This window comes from Protobothrops mucrosquamatus, unplaced genomic scaffold (assembly GCF_001527695.2).
Source record: "Protobothrops mucrosquamatus isolate PMUCROS unplaced genomic scaffold, P.Mucros_1.0 scaffold2455, whole genome shotgun sequence".
In the NCBI taxonomy this organism is placed as follows: Eukaryota; Metazoa; Chordata; class Lepidosauria; order Squamata; family Viperidae; genus Protobothrops; species Protobothrops mucrosquamatus.
Genome location: NW_015388527.1, coordinates 58,657 through 80,554, shown reverse-complemented (window position 1 = coordinate 80,554; position 21,898 = coordinate 58,657). Strand labels below are relative to the sequence as shown.

General features: G+C 38.2%; 1 protein-coding gene across 1 annotated transcript in view; it reads right to left on the bottom strand.

The window, feature by feature from the left end:
• Positions 1 to 21,898, bottom strand: part of LOC107295716 (potassium voltage-gated channel subfamily H member 5) — a gene marked incomplete at its 3' end in the record, with an annotated part of 120,310 nt that overhangs the window by 49,820 nt on the left and 48,592 nt on the right. The window lies entirely within an intron of this gene.

The window sequence follows — 21,898 nt, the reverse complement described above, 5'->3', positions numbered from 1 at the left end:
TTGTTCCAGCTAGCGGGACTGGCCTAAGGGATTTTATAGGGGTTTTAAATTACTTTTAATTGGACATATTTAAATATTTCGTTTTAATTAAATTTTTAATTAGGTATAATATGTATATATGTTAGTATTTTATCTAATTTGTCAGCCGCCCTGAGTCCGTAAGGAGAAGGGCGGGATATAAATGCAATTAATAAATAAAATAAATAAAAAATACTCCAAACTTCTAGAACTAGTTCTCTCCAATTTTTCTCCCTGCCAAAAGCTCACAGAACGCTTACTTCATAAACGAGAACTAAGGTGGTTTCATATCTTTTTCTGTTGCAGCAGCAGCCTGCTGTGTTGACAGAATAATCTGAGGCCTATAATTGAAGTGCAACAGTGCAAAGCTGATGTAGAATGGACGGAAAGAATCCTCTGAACAGCTCTTTCTCTATTTGCAAACTGAGGCAGATACAGGGAGTCCCATGACTGCGTAAGCCCCGATTTATGTAATTTCGCCATTATGTGTACAATTCAATATGCATAGAAATGGGCTAATACAAAGTTTCCAGGAATAGAATGTTTGTATAATGCTGGAACTGATTGCAACTTCAGGATAGTGATTGCAAATGAAAGTGTTGAATAGGTCTGATTCTTACAATAAAGTAAAAACATTTCTTTAACCCACATTTTTCTGCACTGAAGCAACAACAAATGGTACAGAACAGGGAAAGTGAGTGAGTAACTTGACAATCATGAGTGGAAAGCAAGGAATTGTAGAAGTAGATCCACAAGAAACTTAATAAAATGAATTCCGTTGAATTCACAGTTCTCCAAAACACCGACTACCCTCTGCAAAGAAAGATTCGGGTAAGTGGTGCATATACTTGTAATTATTTTTTAACTTTTGTAACAAGGTCTCAAATTCTCACATGAATACACCCCACATGTACACATCCCAGTCCACACATTCTTGAAATTCACAAAGAGCAAGTAAGTAACTTCAATCTAGCAAACCCCTCTGGAAACCAAAGAGCGTTTGGGCAGGAAAAATATCTCAGTCTGAAAAACATCCCAATTTAGGCATAACTGTCTAGTTTCCAAGCTGCTCTGGGGAATCCATTAGGAATATATTTGGAAATTCATTAGAGTGATGCTTTCAGATGCTCTGCCTGCCTGGTTTCTGGAGATGATTGAAGATCAACTGCAGAAGGAAAAAAAAAAGCCTAGCAAGTACTGGCAGGAACACTCGGAAACATCAGCCAGCAAGTCCCATCTCTGTTCTCCTAGCATCACGAAGAGATGTCAAGAAGAAAGGAGTCTTGTCCCATAAGTAAATGAGCTGCTGTAAGGCCCATGCCAATGTTGGCTTTCTGGGACAGCAGAGCTATCCTGGAAGCCCTTAAAGATTTGGATATCAGGCAAAACCATTGTATCATTGTTTGTTTATCTGACTACAAGCAAGCAAAAAAATAAAATGAGATATGTGAATCAGCACACTGCACAGTTACACTGTGATTTATTAAACCAGGATTCCTGATTTGCATGATGTGTTAACGATTTGGCACCATGCTTCCATTTACAGAGCAGAAGCATTCCCAAATCGCACAATAAGTGAGAGTAGATATGACAGCTAGAAAAAAGAGACATAGGAAGTAGCACCTTTCATTTCCATTTTATTTAATGTCTATGGAGATTCTCAGTCCCAAAGATGCTTTTTCAAAAAGCAACTGGACTTTTTTTTTCCCCTTGAAGATATTTCACTTTTCATCCAAGAAGCTTCTTCAGTTCTGACTGAAGCTTTTTGAATGAAAAGTAAAACATCTTCAAGGAAAAAAACAAAGTCTAGTTCCTTTTGAAAAAGTACTTTTGAGACTTTAATTAATATACTTAATTCAGTTTTTGAATTCCAAATATAGTAGACAGAAAAGCACTGGATATGTTATTTCTTTTCTCCTTTGATATACTTCCCCCCCAAAAAAATATTAACAACTTATACAAAATAGGGGAGGAGAAAAGAAAACACTTTTAAAGATAATATAGCCAATAAAAATGTTTCTGCAGTTGTTCATACCTCTGTATGAAATAGCTTACTCTATATGACATCCATATTAGGTAGAATGCAATTTATTATTAGATCCACCATGTACCCTTCTGTTGAGCAAGACATACTATATGTCTAAATGTTGCTCAGGGTCACCCTGAAATGACTTTATATAATCCAAGATCATTCATAAGAGTCCTGGTGGTGCAGTGGTTAGCATGCAGCATTGCAGGCTAACTCTGCCCACAGCCGGAAGTTCTGTCCTGACTGGATCAAGTTTGACTCAACCCCCCATCCTTCCAAGATCAGTAAAATGAGGACCCAGATTGTTGGGGTCTGACTTTGTAAACTGGTCAGGGAGTGCTGTAAAGCATTATGGAACAGTATATGTCTAAGAGCTAAGTGCTATTGCTATTCCCATACCTGTAGCTTATTTCATAAATTTTAATGGCACATCCACAGTACTCCTTTGTGATTACTATTACTATGATCCAATTATTTCAACCGTGTAATATTTCAGATTGAAAGTGAAGGCTGCAGCTGGGCTTACTCTTGAGAGAAAATCAACACCTCTACACACACACACACACACACACGGGGAGAGAGAGAGAGAGAGAGAGAGAGAGAGAGAGAGAGAGAGAGAGAGAGAGAGAACATATACATGTATATATAAAATTCTTTTTTTACAACCTTGTAATTGCTTATACACATACACATATATATCAGAGGGAGGGAAAGACAGAGAAAAAATTAACTCCTGGGACAGTCCTCAAAAGCTTTCACTATATGATCTATTCTTGGTTCATGTTTCATGCCCATGGATATCCTCAAGAAAGTCAAGGGACAAGTTACATTTTTTTATCTATCCTTTCCATTTACATCAACATCTACTCACCATGCAACTCAGGGTATCTTATAAACCTCTCTTCCCCCCCCCCAAAAAAAAACTCATTGAAGCATATTATATCAAAGACAGTTCATGCAACAAACAAATTCAACAGGCTCACATAGTCTCCTGATTCAGTCAAGATAGTGCACAAATTATTTGTAATCTACATACAATGACATCTTAATATATGTGACATCATCATAGTTTATTTGACACTTACATCTCTGAATGTTGACATAAATATTAATTAAGAAATAATTTATACTGATCAGTATTCTGTAAATCTAAGAGTGTGAACAACCCACTCTTGGGTGTGGGGCAATTCATGTAGCTATGGGATTGCAAAAACTGTTCTTGAAGAGCAATATATAAAGGTTTAAATGAATAAACATAGCTTAATACATCTTCAGCCTTCAAAACTCCCAGAAACATTGAAATTTGGAAGCAAACTATTAATTTATGGCAGGAAAATCCCAAAGTGATATGTAAACATTCGATACAAAACTAAGAAGACATGCAACCTTTTTTTTAATATCCTTAAATTTCCTTACATAGGTGAGATAGTCTCAAAATCTGATGTGTTCCCATATAGAAAATAGATTGGCATAATAGCTTTTGAACTACTTCTGATTTGTAGGGGCAGGAAATGGGATATAAATGAGAAATTTGAGTCAATAAGCCAACCTTGTACAACATGTTTCTCCCAGAACCTCTAGCATTTACTATGTCAAGAAACTCAGTCTGCCTAGTGATAAAAGCTAGACCTAAACTTTTGCTTTATTGCAAGCCCAATTGCCAAAATTGGCAAAAGAAAGCTCAGGACCGTTGGAAACATTCAGAAGAGGCCTTCAACCTGTAGTGGACATACAATGGCTAAAGTGATAATGATGATGTACAGGAATGTAAACAGAAAAAACAGGAAAGGAGGTTCCAGTCTACCCATAGTTGCAATGGAAAGAAAGAATAAATCTGGATAACAGGAGGGAGAATCATAAAGAAGAGAATGGACAGATAAAAGAAATCTGAGTCCAGAAATGTAATTTGAGAAAGAGTCTCAGACAGGATTCTCCAGTCCCATTTAAGGCACTTGAAAGGACTAGCCAGTGACATCACCATTCCTGGGAGATGCCCATGGAGGCTCCTTTCATGTCCTCATCAAGGAGCTGGAGCGAATGACAAGAGCTCACCCTGCCACAAAGCAGCACTCAGCTCTCAAACACAGGTTTCCTAACCCCCAAGTCAGCGTCCTAACCATGTGAGCTACTGCGTTCCTTATTCTCACAAAGATAAAAGGAGGGAAGGGGAAGCCTATTCAGACTTGCAGGATTCTGTTACTGTAACCTTATAATTGGCTTTCTAGTTTGGTTTATCTCAAAAGGCTGTCATAGCCTTCTTTAAAAGCTTGGGTTTAAAAAAATAGTTGCCCCATAGTTTCTAATACTCCAGCAATCAGTTCAGTATAGAGGACTGGCAGGAGTGAGCTGGCTGATCCCCAGCTTTAAAATCTTTTGAAGATGTAAATTATAAACCATTCACAACATTGTTTTCACCACTGTCAGATAATGGAACATGAAGTCAGACTATAGTTCTTCTATAGCAGGGTTGTCAAACTGCGGCCCGTGGGCTGGATGTGTCATGCCAAAACCGTGCCCACCCCATTTCCGGCAATGGGGAAAAAAATCATGGTACGTTGCAACACGTCACGTAATGTTGCAAGTTACGTGACACCCTGCTCTATAGCATGGGTGTCAAACTCACTGCGTGACATGTCGCGACATATTGTGACTTTTTTTGCATTGCCAGAGCTCAGGTGGGCACGGCCTCAGCATGATGCAACCGGCTCGTGGGCCAGCTGTTTGACACCCCTGCTCTATAGTATAATCCATTATCTTCACCAAGGAAGAAATTAAAGCAACAGCAAGAGCTATAAATATGAGCACAATAATTTTAGATTACTTATTTTGTGCTTGTTATGCCGATAGCAGGGTCAATTGTGATACAATTGTTTAGAATTAACAAATGTACATTGCCAGATTCAGAATCCATGGGCTTTTCATGTACGTGTTTTAATAAGCATTCACTTTATGTTAAGTTTCTTAACTTTTTCTTCAAGATCTTTTAAAATGGAATATATTATTGCCCCTACCTCTCTTTCTTTCCTTGTAACTATCTTGTGTGATAGATTAAATGTAAAGGCTCCCTCCAGGTGAGCTTGACTTCGATTTAATACATGGATGCATCCATATATTTCTGCACAAAATTATACAAGTAGTTTATTGTTGCCTTCATGTAGAATTTTTAAAAAACTTCTCACTCCAGCTTGGAATCAATCCTGGTTGTCTCCCATCCAATTACTAACCAATTGTACTTCTTACTTTTTTTTTTTTTTTTTTTTGAGATCAGCCAAAGTCAGCTAAAACTGCTATCATTAAAACTTAATTGGCCTTAGGTCATTAAAGTCAACTGCATATTTGAATCCAGGTCTTGATGTAACCTGCCACTCTAAGCACAAACTATTCTTTATATTCATGGCTTTTTCATCCGTGTTCAACAAGCAGCTTTTAACTTGCAGAAGCACACTGCACTCGTGTGTCTTCATAGTTCTTTAGAAAACTGTCATGTTATTTGATGCAATAAAATGGAGAAACAAGCACATGAGAATCACAGCCAGTATCATTCCAAGACGGAGTAGTTCAGTAGTTTAGCCAATAATTTTATGCTCACAATGAACCATACAATTGAGCTTCCTCATTGAATCCAAGAGCATTAATGCAATCAGGGGCTCAGTTTATGAAATATCCAATGGTCTGGAGGCAGTAGCGCATGACCTTCACCAGAGAAGTGATTGGAGCAGATTGTGAGACATTGTCCTCAGACTTAGGGAACTGGAGTTTCTCTAGACTGAAACAATCAGCAGAAGGGAGAAATCATTACAAACTTATCAAAAAAGCAAATTCTTATCCCGACATGTGAATAGTCTAGGAAAAAGAAATTTTGAAGTTTTGAAAAGGTCCTACCTTAACAAATTTGCTAATAAAGGAGGGCTGGTTTCTCAAGATTCTGCTCTCTACATCTTAATGTTTGGTAATAAATCCCAGTGACAAATGTGAATCTTGCTTTCTTAACCACGCTCCAAAATTAAGAAGCTTCACATACTGTACTTTCTTTTTACGCATTGTAAATAACTGCCTTAATCAAGCCAAAAATATTTCCTTACTTTACCCAGTAGTGTCTACAATGAGGACCAAGTCTTTAGTTTTCACATTTAAAAAATGTGGAATCAACATTAATTTTTTTTCTCTGTGACAAATAATGAAAAAGAAGTAAGGATGGAGGCAGTCTAAGCAAGAAGAGGAAAATTCTCACCTAGATGGGAGAGTTGTGAAAAGGAAGTATTTGAAAGAGACTCTTGCCTTCACTATAAACTGGCCGGGAATTTACTCATACAGTTTTCAAGATTATGTTCTTAACCCAGACTAACTTTAAAGATGTCTTTCTGAAATCCACACAGTTCTTGCTTCTTTGCTTTTCTAGTTACATAGCTTTTGATACTGCTTCTGGTTCCTCCTTACCTGAGTTGTAGGATAGAGAACTTCAAGAACTCTCCATGTCAACAGAGATATGGTTTCCATCTGTCTCTTGATTTTGCATTAGTCAGGTTTGCTATCATGTTGCCTTTTACTGACTAAGGGACCGTTTTTTTGATAACTCAAAAAACTGTCCCTTAGAAATCCTGGACTTAAGGCTTTAGCAAGAGTGCAGAGAAAAGCAACAAAGATGATTAGGGGACTGGAAGCTAAAACATATGAGGAACAGTTGCAGGAACTGGGTATATTTAATCTAATGAAGGACTAGGAGTGACATGATAGCAGTGTTCCAGTATCTCAGGGGCTGCCACAAAGAAGATTCTATTCTCCAAAGACCTGAGGGTGGGACAAGGTAATGGATGATAACATATCAAAGAGAGATCCAGCCTAGAACTAAGAAGAAATTTCCTGACAGTGAGAACAATTAATCAGTGGAATGGCTAGCCTTCAAAAGTTGTGGGTGCTTCATCGTTGGAGATTTTTAAGAAGAGTCATTTGTCTGAAATGGTTTTCTGCTTGAGCAGGGGGTTGGACTAGAAGACTTCCAAGGTGCCTTCCAATTCTGTTATTCTGTTATCTATGTCTAGAAACAAGCTAATGACCATTTCGGCCCTTGCAGAACTAGTAGCATATAATTCTGATTGAATAGTAATGACCATTCTCACTGCTGTGCCCTGGATGAAGATTCTTCTGAGATGCCCTCTAATGCAGTTTGATTTTTGATTTTGATTTTATTAGATTTATCCAGTTGATAGGTAACCCAGGAATGTGACTGCACTTTCACGGGCATATCAGGTAGAATTGGGCAAAGGCTATCTGGGTGCCATCCAAACATCTAGGTGGAAAGAAAATCCTAGAAATACTTCCCTGATTATTCAGAGACTCTAATTTTTCATCCATAAGAAGGTGAAAGCCTGTTCCAGCCCCTGCTTCCTACCCAGGAGTATCTCAGTATTGCCTAGATTAAGTATCTATACACTGTATGAAGTGCTTCCTTTCATTTCTTAATTACACTTCAAGTATATACTAAGAAAGGATTTTTTAAATCCTCTCCTGCTATTTCAGTACCCTGATATAGAATATCCTAATTGAAAATATCCTAATCTTCCAATGACTCCCTCATTAAGCAAAACAGTATTCATACCTAGAACAAGTTTAATCTTACACATGGAAATTGCCAAGAGGACAACTTGGGCTTTAAATTGTATCATTAATCATGTAATTGGTTCAGCCATTAGCTATAAATTCTGGCTGGTTTTATTTATTAATTAAAAAACACCTTTTTTCTTCCCATTTCACTCTAAATACATAATGTAAAATTCAGTCCCACTTCTTTGTAAAATTAAAGTGACTGAAAACAGCATTTCAGATATCATAGGTCCTGCAGAATTGTAACCCCCTAAGACATTCTTTTAATACATCATGAACAGCACATTGCTGACATGATTTCAGATGAAACACTGAAGACAAGAAACTTGATTTGGTTTAGAACAGGGGTCCCCAACTCCCGGTCCTTGGGCTAGTAGTGGGCCACAGCCCATTGGGAACAGGGCTATGCAAGTGGCAGGCGAGTGTGTGAAACTGCATTTGTGCAAGCAGTGTGAGTGCACAAAACCAACCCATCTCCCAATCCTGCTACCCCCAGTCTGCAGAGCTGGAAAGGCTGGGGACCACTGGTTTAGAAAAACAAACTGTATGTGTTTGTGTGTGCGTGCGTGTGTGTTTGTGTGTGTTGGGAATCCCCTGCAATTCTGCATTGTAAAAGTTCACTTTGGGACTAACACAATTTCTCACTTTCTAAAAGGAAGAGCCAAACATTCTGTCCTCTGTATGATTTCTGTGTAAAATGAAGAGAAGAAACTTTTGGCCTTAACAAAAAGAACCTACAGGGGATAAGAGAGGTAAATGGAGTCAGTCAAGCAGGCCAGCACAAAGCTTTCAAGGAAAAACTGGTTTTACCTATTTCCTTTTCCTTTTTCATGTTTTTAATTTATTCACCTTACTATTTCTTATTTCTGTTTTGCATATACAGCCAATTTGGTATAGTGGTTAAGGCATTGGGCTCAAAACTGGGAGACCATCAATTCTAGTCCCATCCTAGGCACAAAGCCAACTGGGTGGTTTTGGGCCAGCCACATCTTTTTAGCCCTTGGAAGAAGGAGACCATGGCAAACCACTTATGAAAACTTTTGCCAAGGAAACTGCAGTCCAAGCAGATGCTGGGAGTAAACAATGACTCAAAGGCATATTAAAAAGAAGTGCCCTGTATACTGTTAATCCCCAAAGAGTTTGTATGCATGTATGCTTCACATATCCATGTTTAGCAGGGGCTTCCATCACAAAGGGATGATTTGCAAGCATGACTAAGGCAGCCTTGCTGAGTTTTATATCAGTCCTGGGGCAATGTTTTTCCATGGAGCTTGCTCGTGCATCATGCTGAGTTCTCAAGTGTAAACTGAATAATAAGAGACCTAAACAAATTAGCTTATAATAAAAGCAACGGCTGTGAAAATCCTGTACTTTAAAAGAGGGCTTAGAAATATTTTTTCTAATCCTGGATTCCATCACATCATTTCACATTGTTGGTTAAGGAACTTAACATTACTGGAGATAAATATAGAGATATTATCTCCCCCCCAAAAAAATTTGGCAATATCCATCGATTTCACAAGTTTTCCATTTTCTTGCAAGATCTCAACTAATTTGTAAACATATTAAGCTATTATTTTAAAAAGCCAAGAAAATAGCTATATTTCAGAACAACTGTTTGCCAGAATGGAAATATAATTTAAAAGAATGGGAATGGTATTCTGATGTTTGATACCTAAGTTTGTGGTAGCAGAAAAACAAGTGCTGTACAAGGAATTGAACGAGGCCAGTAGTTCACATCCAGTGAAGCAATTAATTGCCCATTTGAATAAGTGAAATGCTAAGTTTGCACATTAAATAACTGCAGCAATCTTGCACAGTATCTCTGCTGGGCATTTGGGTTTTTTTTAATCCAGTCATAAAGGAAGCTGTGTAATCTAGATGCATGAATTAAAACCTTTATTTACAAAGAAATACTACTACAGGCATTCTAGATATTATCGGCAGCATAAATCTGGCCACACACAAAGTCTCTTGGGAACCCTCATCACTATTTATTTAAATAAATAATGAAGGATTAGTCACAGCTAATGTTTCTACCCTCCAATCCATTTCTGTTTACTATTTCTTTTAGTTCACTTGAATACATTTTCTTAAAGAAAGCTCAAAACAAGTGAGCTTGGGCAAAGATGTTTCTAGATGTGGAATCATTTTAATTAAAAGAAATCTTGCACTAATAGATGTGTAGATACACATCAATGCCAATAATAAAATACAATAATAAAAAGTTTGGAACTTTTTAAAGAATTATACCTCCCAAATCCATTCAATATATTAATATTATCATATGTAGGCAGCTCATAATTTGTTGCTTATTTTTATTTATCAAATGACTTTTGGCAACCTACACCATGCATATAAAATAAGAATTGAATTAAAGTATTCATATCCCAGTCCCAGTCTCAGTCACAATAATAAGATAAAAAACCCAGTCAACATCTATTTAAAAAATATAAAAATAGGAGGAACAATGAAAATAAAATGACATCAAATATAAACTTAAGAAAAATACAGCCAAAATAACTTAGTTTGTACATTTTCCCAAAAGCCTAATCTGATCTCTATTGTAAAGATAGTACAAAGTATTGGCACTGCCATAGAAATTGGCATTTTCTAGCTTCAGCCTTACCTAACTACTTGATAATGGGGGATTATAAGTAGTTTCTTTTCTTCCTGGATATTCCAATAGATTGATTTATTGATCTATTGGAATCAATAGATATAACTGATGATAATAATTAATAATAATCTAATAATCAATAGATGGATTCCAATGTAATAAACACTGATTTATGACATTGAGAAAGAGTAGGTAACAAGACCCTGAGCATATCAGAAGCCTATAATCAGCTCCTTTGACACCTGCCAATTCTCTGATCTGACTTTAATTTTTAAAAAATATTAATTAAAAGAATGATAAATGAGAACCAGGCATATTGCAATATTTTAGCCTCTGTTGTCATCGCAACCTAACCCTAAACTTAAGCATCCAGTCCCTAAAATAGGATTCTTAGGAATGCTCCCACAGTCTCCATCATCCTAAGCAGACCTTCAGCTCTAGAGCCTTGGACATTTCCCTATGCAATGCATTATCTTTGGTAATATCAACTCTTAATTTCTGAGTTGTACTGAAGTATGATCCTAGAGGAAACTTGTATTATGATAGATATTGGCCCTGACCCAGATTATCAAATGCCACTCTTATGTAATCACAATGATGAATAAGGAAAACAAAAATTAGTCTGCCTATTAGAAGCCGTACATCAATATAGGGCTGCTTTTTTCTCTGTCCAAGATTTTTTTTTAGAATGATTTGTAAAGTAGTATTCATTCCTTTGGGTAGGGATATGCAAAATGGAATGGGTCTATTTTATTTTCAAGTTTCTGTGGCCATCAGTAATTATTTCTAGCCATTCTGGTTAGATAATATTGAAGTCCAGAATGTGTTCATATTTTTAAACTTTTTAAACATCTTTTAAAACTTTGTAACATCCTAACATTTTAAACATTTTAATCCTATTCTTAATTTTAATTTTTAATTCTGTTTTTATCTTTGTTTTTAACTATGCTTATTCTATTACTGTATGTTTTTACTGTAATTCACCAGACTCACTTAGCTGAGATGGGCAGGGTAGAAATTTGATTTACAAACAAATAAATAAGATATATCAAAGATAAAAAAATGAGATTCAGGGCTACAGGGACTTAAAAATGGAAGAGGTGGAGGACAGATGTTGAAAGTTCTCCAGAGTGAAGAGTGGTGTCTAGAACTCAAACTGGTTTCTGCAAGGATGCTGAGGTATAGATTGGGAAGCTTTTACCTCAGGTTCTAGGCAATTCTTATGCCATCCAATACCCACAAGCAAAGTTCCTATTTGTATTTCAGCAGGGAAAAAATGAGCATAAATCTTGTGCCTAGTGATTGAAATTCAAGGAAACATAAATCACCAATACGGTACTGCTAAAAATCATCCACAAAGCCCAACATTTGAAATAAATTATTTTTTAATGCTCCAAATAAGCTTGCCCAATCTCTTGATATTTCAGTGTAAAGTACTCATAAGAGCTGTCACAAGAACTTTGTTGAGATTATCAATATCTTGTAAGACTTGTGATCTCAGTGAGATTTCTACTTCTTACAATTGCTAGAGGCCGTCATTACACTGACACTTATTGCCTCAAAATAGCATGAATATGGCCATCACCATTGGAAGTGACTAGGGGAATCTTCCCAGGAATAGTGGAAAATGGTGCATCAAATCTGTGAGTTGAAAAGGGGCTAAGGCTAGAAAGTGCCAACATGCTCCCTTGACAAAGGCCTTTGGCTAGCTGAAGAAAGCCAAAGACTTTTGGAAGGCTTTCAAGAACTACTTCAACATTGGTCATTCTTGTGTAATTTTTATTTATATGTTTTCTGTCTTTGTTTATCTTTTATCTTACCCTACATTTATTAGTTACAAGGCTATTGTTGTAAGCTGCCAGAAGTCTGAAAATATTTGCCAATATACTAATAAATAAACTAGAACAAGATCAATTTCAACCCCATTTGCTCCCAGCCCATTACAAAAGTGCTTTTACCATAGGAAAATGAGCCATTTCTGACACCATAACCTCACAGCAAGAATCTTGGTTATACTAAAAGCAGGTCAAGAAAGACCTTCCCTCAGGTGATGCTGCAGTTCTTGAATGCAGCACTAATTGCTTGTGCTGTTTTTTCCCCCCAGCTAATCAGGCTTCTCACACCACGAGTCTATAATGGTTTTGACATTCCTTGTATCACAGAAGGCACTCAGCCACCTGCATAATAATGTGGAACTTTTTTTAGAAATTTATAAATTACTAGACTGGAAAGTATATATTAAGTGTATGCATTCTTCATTTTTTTAGGAGCAATATATACCCTAACTGTCCCATTTTTTTTGAGCAGTCCCATTTTTTATAATGCCATTAGAATGGAATGGAATGGAATGGAATAGAATGGAATAGAATAGAATAGAATAGAATAGAATAGAATAGAATAGAATGGAATGGAATGGAATGGAATGGAATGGAATGGAATGGAATAGAATAGAATAGAATAGAATAGAATAGAATAGAATAGAATAGAATAGAATAGAATAGAATATAGCTGGAAGGGACCTTGGAGGTGTTCTAGTCCAGCCCTCTGCTCAAGCAGGAGAACCTATACCATCTCAGACAAGTGACTGTCTAGCCCAGGGCTTTTCAACCAGTGGTACGGGTACCACCTGTGGTACATTGGCACTTGGCAGGTGGTACGCGACCATCCTAGAAAAGTGGTAGCGGGGGAGGGGAATGAGCTGAACCGGTGGCAGCACCACACAAGTCTGAGCGAGAGATGGCTGGAGCTGCAGCGCTGTCAGGGCTCAGCAGAAGCGCCAGGATCAGTGCCGCTTTCCAGCTGATCGGTGCTTCTTCGGGACTGTCAGGGCTCAGTGAAAGCACCAGGATCAGCGCCAGGTTCCAGCTGGAGCTCGGCGCTGATCCTGGCACTTCTGCTGAGCCCTGAAGAAGCACCAGTCAGCTGGAATGTTGCCTTATTTCCAGGGTCTTGTGATTTACATTCAGATGCTTGGAACTGATTCATATTTATGATGGTCACAATGTCCCAGGGTCATGTGAAGTGACCAAAACCTGCTGCAACCACCCAGCAGACGGGGGGAATAAAAACCACACACACCCCACCATACCCTCGCTGCTAATCCTCAACAGAAATGCTCACAACAATGGAAATCTTGGACAGGAGGAAGAGCGCCGCCAGGTGGGCAGGCAGGAGTCTTGCTCGGCTATGGCTTGGGGGGCACTTTTTTCAGTGCCATTGTAACTTTGAACAGTCACTAAGCGAACTGTTGTAAGTCGAGGACTACCTGTACTCCATCACTTTTTTCTTTTTTGGGGGGGTCATCAAGTTTTTGACACCTTACTAGGCGACTGGTGGTACTCAGATATTGCCGTATCCTAAAAGTGATACAATGGGTGAAAAGGTTGAAAAGCCCTGGTCTAGCCTCTTCTTAAAAGTCTCCAGTGATGGAGTACCCACGATTTCTGGAAGCAAGCTGTTCCACTGGTTAATTGTCTGTCGATAGGCATGCCTTAGAATTTTCCTTTGATCATTCCTTGATCCCATATATTTTATAAAAGGGAAGATTTGGGGGTAAGTCATCAATCTGAAATTTTGAAAGGGTAATGTGAATGCCACCATGAGTATCTGCAACAAATCCAATCATATCAAAATGATCGCAGTCATACAGAGACATAATGATGCAAATTCCACATCTACATATTTGTATGCCAACTTGTTTTGTTTTTGTGTGATTTTTCTTATTTTACCACTTGCTTTCTCCACTCCCCATAATAAAGGCATCCACAGAAATGGTTAACATTGTCAAAATGATGGGCACAACCAGGCAATCAAAGCTCTACCCCTTTTTAACCAGCACTGCAGGCACATAAAAAGGAGTGGAACTTCAATCATCCTATCCCTGATGATTGAAACCATTGTTTTAATACTTTTGACTGTTCAGAAAGGGTGTATTTCCCAAATTGTAAAAAAAACAAGGGCATAATTTGTTAAATCTTATCCACAGATATATTTACAGAGAGAAAGTAGTGACCATATTCAGAATAAATTTAATTTCAAAACAACCAAGACAATTACATAAATGCTAATAAACAGGCCCAGTAACTATTGAAAACCAAACAAGATTTACGAATGGAAAAGGGAGGCAGAACCAAAGCCAGACACCCTAGGAAATCAACAAGGAGCCATTACTTTCAATAGAAACTATAGCATTCCATCCAAGATCAGCTAGGTCTACTTGGTTTCCGTGCAATATGATCTACTTAGGAAAAGTTTCTGTCTGCCAAGTAATCCTTTACTTCCAAGGAACCTGGCCTTGAATTGTAATGATGATTAGGGGACTGGAGGCTAAAATATATAAGGAACGGTTGCTGGAATTGGGTATGTCTAGTTTAACGAAGAGAAGGACGAGGGGGGACATGATAGCAGTGTTCCAATATCTCAGGGGCTGCCACAAAGAAGAGGGAGTCAAGCTATTTTCCAAAGCGCCTGAAGGCAGGACAAGAAGCAACGGATGGAAACTAATCAAGGAGAGAAGCAACCTAGAACTAAGGAGAAACTTCCTGACAGAACAATTAACCAGTGGAACAAGCTGCCTCCAGAAGCAGTGAATGCTCCAACACTGGACGTTTTTAAGAAGAGACTGGACAGCATTTGTCCAAAATGGTATAGGGTTTCCTGCCTGAGCAGGGGGTTGGACTTGATGACCTCCAAGGTCCCTTCCAACTTTTTATTATTATTATTATTATTATTATTATTATTATTATTATTATTATTATTATTATTATTATTATTATTATTATTTACTACTATTATTAGCCTTGCTGGCATAAGGGGCAAGAACAAACTTCAAGATTATATGTCTGGATTTCAGGCTTGGAAGTAACAGAAGGCAGCGGTTTTGTCCCTGAATTTTGGTCAGATCCAAGATACCAGGCAAGCAGTCTTTTTTTCTTCATCCCCTGGATTCATCCCTGGGGATTAAGACAGACAGTCTCTCAAAATTGGTGCCACAGGTAATTTAGCTAATCCTCAAATTTCTGCCATCATAGGTGTGACAAACAGTACCCTTGGAATACACGCTACCTTTTCAGCTTCTCTTTGTCTTTGTTCCTGTGGGCACTCTTCCTAACACAACACTGGATTGCAGCCATTCACCACCTCTTTTCTTAGAATGAAAAGTGCTCTCTTTTCAGTCCCAGGGACATTCTTGTAATGGAAGATGATGCTAGAACTGGCACTGGCTTTGCAGCATGTCAGTTTCCTTTTTGTTAGTTAAAAGATTGTGAAAATGGAAAGTCAGCTTTCAATAGAGTGCTCGGCAGGTGGCACGTGAGGTCTGCATGGACACATTGGCAGCCAAAGCTAATAAACTGCTACATTGATTTAAAATAGAAAGGTATAGATCAGTGTTTCTCAACCTCAGCAACTGTAAGATGTGTGGACGTCATCTCTCAGAATTCCCCAGCCAGCAAGAATAGAATTCTATTATATAAATGTATATCAGTCCATAGATTGTATAGGTAAATATGTGATTTGGAATCTGTTGGTTCCAGCTAAGGTTTTGATTTCTTGAAAGTGGAGGAATAATGTTAACCACTTTGACTGAAAGACAGGACAGTTAGAGAGGGAAAGAGAAGAGAAAATGCAGCACAAAATCTTTCATCATATGCTCAGTAGTTTAGTCATAGAATACTAAACCTTTTTAGCATAATGGATAATCCAAACACTGTAAGATCACATAGATAGCTATTTCAACGCCCATGATAAGGCATCTCACTTTCCGTGATAGGTGGCCATACAAATTTGTTCAATCTATCAATTGATATTGAAAAATTATCTAGAACACCTGTTGGTAAAAACAAATTGTCTATGCATGAAGTTAGTCACGCCATTATAATGATCCTATCTTTTCTTGCTATGCAGTAAAGAAAGTTTTACCTAAACTGGGCAAAACATTTTGTACATTCGAGACATTAGAATAGAATAGAATAGAATAGAATAGAATAGAATAGAATAGAATAGAATAGAATAGAATAGGTTTATTTGGCCATGCGATTAAACACACAAGGAATTTGTCTTCAATGCAGACGCTCTCATTAGCGACAGAACGGCATATAAGCTAAAATGACAAACAAATATCCCTATCTTTATTTCAAATAACTGCATCTCCTAGGGTTGCTCTGAGATAAAAAATGGAGAATCTCATACACACTTTCACAATGAACGTAAAAACGAAGGGCACTACAAAGTGTGTATGCTTGAGGAAGAAGCCATAAAGAATGCTTTATTTCCCCAATTTCGAAAGCGCCTAACGTTAGTGATGTAGGAAAGGGAAAGGCCGAATAATTGTGTGTGTGTTTGTGTGTGTGCGCTGAAAGCAAATTGAAATCTCCAGAAAGTCACCCAAATTTGTAAAACCCTAAGTGATGTTTATATATCATAATCAAAAGGAAGCTATCCGGGGGGGGGGGGNGGGGGGGGGGGGAATAAAAGAGAATAACCTTTGGGACACTTTGAAGATCCTAGTAATAAATTGGAATGGGAGAAAACTTTCTGGGCTTCGTATATTCATATCTGGAAAGGACTTGGTTAAAAATGCAAGCTTATATCCTGAAGTGTCTTTACTATTTTTTGTTCCCTGATTGTATTAAGGAATTGCTGCAATGCTGCAAATGCTGTAAAAATACAAGAATGCTGGTAAAGGACCAGCTTGTAATAGGAAAGTTAAAAATACCCTTTAAAACTATTCTTTTTTTTTTTGCTTTATTTAGGCAGCAAAACATGCATAGATACCCTCGGGATTTGGGGCTAAAACTCCCAGAATTCCCAGCCAGCAAATTGGGGAAGAGTAGCTTAGGGCATCTAAGCTGATGAATGCCAATTTAGTTTCATTAGCTCTTCCTTTAACAGCAGCTTGCACTGCCTACATTAAGAATAATGAGTGTTTCTTCTCTGCAATAGTGGCAAATATTTGTAGCTTGGGTGTACGATGAGGGTGTAGGTTTCTTCTCCGAGTTTGTGGGTTGTTTTCCAAACGTTTCATTACCAGGCTAGGTAACATCGCTTGGGTTGATTGAGGGTTGGTGCTGTCTCTGGTTGGCTGTGTGGCTGATTTGGATTCTGAGGAGTTCATAGGCTGGTTGTAGGTCAATGTGTCTGTTGATGGAATTGCTTCTGGAGTTCCAAGCTTCCAGTGGTGGGATTCAACCAGTTGGCACCAGTTCGGCAGAACCGGTAGCTAATTTTTTGTTACCCAGGCCCAGAATGGACTTCCACACAGAGAACTGGTTGTTCACATATTTGAATCCCACCACTGCAGGCTTCAATTAACTCATGACCATGATGGATGATAGCGTGGCCAATGATTTTTGTGTTGTTTCTTCTCTCTTCTATTTATTCTGAAATTGCAAATTGCATCTTCCAGGTAGCAGATATCAAGGGGACTGGACATAATATTAATGCTCACATTCATTTATATTAACAAATTATCATTTTTTAAAACAATAACATTTAAAACACTGGCACATTCCTACTTAGAATATTTTCCAAAGCTTGGAAACCATCGTGTTTTAGCAATGGGTTTTGTTCAGCATTCCTGTTAATACAAATCCATTCCTAAGATGCTTTTGGTGCAGAGCGGGAAGTTTCTTCCTCCCTCTGCAAGTTCCTTGAATATTATTTAAAGGGAATGGGGACTGTCTGGAATTATGTAAGAGGTAACACAGGAGATTTCCCCCTCTTTCCTCCAACAGAAATTTTGGCTGGAATATGGACCCTCCTGTAAATGAAAAGGCCTTCTGTTCATAGAAGAGAACCACAGGATCCACGCCCTCATTCTTACCTAAAAACTTGAGGGAAAAGTCTGGGGTGATTTTATTTTATGAAATTCCATAGCATATGGTGTACATTAATAAGATTGCATAAATTGGTAATTTACAGAGGCATAAAGAAACAGCCTTCATCTGTTACTGTCTAAATCAGTGGTTCTCAACCTTTTTAATGCCGCGACCCCAACCGGTCGTAAGTCGAGGACTAAACCGGTCGTAAGTCGAGGACTAAACCGGTCGTAAGTCGAGGACTAAACTGGCCGTAAGTCGAGGACTACCCAACCGGTCGTAAGTCGAGGACTTTCCCTGCCCGAGAGCACCGCGCATGCGTGGTTCCGCCCCCTGCACCGGCCAAGGCGTAGCTGGCAAGCGGCAGAGACGGAGCAGGCTGACCACCAGCTGGCCCAGCCCAAGGGAGGTAAGGCACCTGCCAGAAAAGGGGGGGGAAATGGCGGACAAAAAAAATGGCGGACAAAAAAATGCCGGACAGCCTTGCTTGGCGACCCCCATGAAATGGTCGATCGACCCCAAATGGGGTCCCGACCCACAGGTTGAGAACCACTGGTCTAAATGAGTTAGTCTATAATTTCTATAATCCCATCAATATGGCCAAACCTCTTTCCATTTCACATGTAACTTTTTCAGATAACAACCTTCCCCATCGCAAAGCAAAGCAAAGCAAAGCAAAGCAGGGCTTTCCTCCTTTCCTCTGACCTAGCCAGACTCTCTTCTTTTAATTCCTCCCAAAGGCTAGGGCAGAAAAGACGAGAGAAAGAGAATAGGCAGCTTTACTCCATTTTACAAATGCTGCTTGATCAATTATTGTGGGACCAGGTTTTTCTCAGTGCGGTTTTGTTTACAAGCTTCGAGCATGGCATGTTTACATCAGCATTTGGCACAATTTATTATACGGCAACAGATGTCTTTAGTGGCTTATTCATCACTGTGTTTTCAGAAGAGCCTCAGCGGCCCAAATACAAGCACACTGTGCAGCATGGAAGTTAATTCCCCACACAGCTGAGATTTCAACAGAGAAAAGCAAAATGCAAAGGAAGAGCTGCAAGCAGGACAATAGTTCTATATTTTATATAGCAACATCACCAGAAGAAAGGTAAGAGGATGAAATAGAAGACAAAAAGCGTTTTTCCAGCAGTGAACCTGCCAATAAGTAGTGAACTTCAAAAGAGCTGAGCTTAAATGGGCTGATATCAGAGGGGATATATGTGGGGGAGGCTGATATGTGGGGATATGTGGGGATATGTGGGGATATATGTGGGGGAGGCTGATATATGTGGGGGAGAAACTCACAACATCATGGTACTTGTATGCAGAGAATATTTTTGTTGAAGGACTCTATGATTCTATGCCTTATGTTTAATTTAATCCAGGGCAAATATCTCAACTGCTTCAGAGAGTAAGAGAGCTGAAACAGGAGGTTGGTAATAGCACACATGACAAACTGTCTGGCTGAATGGACAAAATTTGCTTCCTGAGAAGCAGAAGAGAACTAAGACACTTTGGAATTCTCGGTGCCACCAGAAAATGGACAGCCATTTATCTGAAATGATATAGAGTTTCCTGCCTGAGCAGGGGGTTGGACCAGAAGGCCTCCAAAATCCCTTCCAATTCTGTAATTATGTTAAAAGAAAATCTACTGCCAGGGTTTCCCAGCTGGACAAACTATAGCTTGATCCCCTTGCTGTGTTCTAACTGCAGTGAGCCATGAGTTAGAGATGCAGAGAATTGCAGAACATATCAATGGGACATATCCTATGTCCCTTCATTACTTCAGTTCTTCCAGATCCTTTATCTCTAGATCATACTCAAGTGAACCATCAGGATTCCATTCAGAAATGGCTCTCCATGGGCTTCCGTCCCTTCAGCTAGGCTAGATTGCTCTGGAATTGGGTTGATGGATCACAATCTGTCCTGGTCAAATATAAACCAGCTTCTGTTACCAAGAGGTTTAAACCCAAATATTTTGCCTCTGAGTGCACAACAAGCATTTTTACGTAACCCCTCCAAGCATTTTCTAGATATACAAATTACCTTGTGGAGATTCCCAATTACTCAAAAGGAATATATCATTATACAAATATAATAATATATTCATTTTTGTGACTTTGTGCATTTGAAGACAAAAATATAATTTGTTCTAGCTGTCCTTTTGAAGAAAAATTATTTAGTACTGCTGGTCATCAAAAAAATCTGAGAGAACCACAGTAATATTTCATGCAACGTATCATATCCAGGAATCATCTTGGTTGCCTCTAGCTCCCACAGTGACCAAGAAAAACATTATCAGATGATTAAAACAGATACTTTAGCCCAGCTCAAACTGCAGTCTTCACATTTTTTGAGAACAAACTGAAATATCCTTAACACCATGCAGTTATTTCAATATTTTCTGATGAATTCAGTTTGACTTCCATGAGCACACCCTGCGTATGGCATTTTCAACCTCACTACAGTCAACATTTTAAAAATAAATAAATAAACTAATGCAAGCCACTAAATGAATGCATGCACAGAGTGTGCTTAAAATTGCATAAAACCTTAATGCCACACTATTTTTAATATCCTTCTTTGAGGCATGTCACCAAACTTATCCTTCCTCCAGATTTCACAAAGAGGGTCACACAATTCTTACTAAATCAGACCCCAGTCTTGCTTCTCAGTAACAGTTTTCTCATTACAGGTAGTCCTTGGCTTACAACAGCTCATTTAGTGACTGTTCAAAGTTGCAACAGCACTGAAAAAAATGACTTATGACCATTTTTCACAATTATGACCATTGCACCATCCTCAGGGTCACGTGATCAAAATCCAGACGCTTGGCAACTGGCTCATATTTATGACGGTTGCAGTGTCCCAGGGTCATGTGATCACCTTTTGAGACCTTCTGACAAGCAACATCAATAGAAAAGCCAGATTCACTTAACAACCATGTCACTAACTTAACAACAGCAGTGACAAGTGGCAAGAAATGTCATAAAATGGACAAAATTCACTTAACAAATATTTAACTTAGCAACAGAAATTTTGGGCCTCCAATTGTGGTTGTAACTCAAGGACTACCTCTAAATAGGTACCAGTTCCAAAGTGAGCACTGCAAATGGACTTGAACTCAGCCAGGAATCAGTTCTCTGAAATAACCATGTTATTTATCTTTCCAAATGCGTTTGTCCACCAGCAACCAAAAATGTAAATATACTCCAAACTAATGTACTATGTCCTGTGATCTTTGAAAATGAAGGCAAATATTACGCTTTATTGTCAAGTTTACAACATAACATACAACATACATGAATATACTTTTATAAAGAAATAGAGTTGTCACTGCTACTCTATGAAGGAAATCATAAAAGATAGAAAAGGAATCACAAGTTATCATAGAAGCTTTCCTATTCTCACTAAAACTGCTGCATGATATGGATTACCAGATATCTGAACAGGCAAAGGAGGAAACAGACAATTGGAAAGAAGGAGGACAATTTTGGGCAAGGAGGACACACTATTTTATAATGAAAAATTGCAAAAATGTACTTAGGCCTACATGTACTGTATATGAAATTATGTTTTCCAGTATCAGAAATACTGGTTTTTCAATTGCAATACTGCATATTGTAAGTAAAATAAATAAATCTTTATTTTCAAGAATATATGCTAGTGATAATATAGAATCAACAACACACTTTTCAAATTTCACCGTAGAAACAATATGACAAGTTATGTGATCTACAGATTACAACAGTCATGGATCTGAAGGGGCTTAAAGTCAATCAGGAAATAAATTAAATAATGTAAATCCAAGCTATTGTG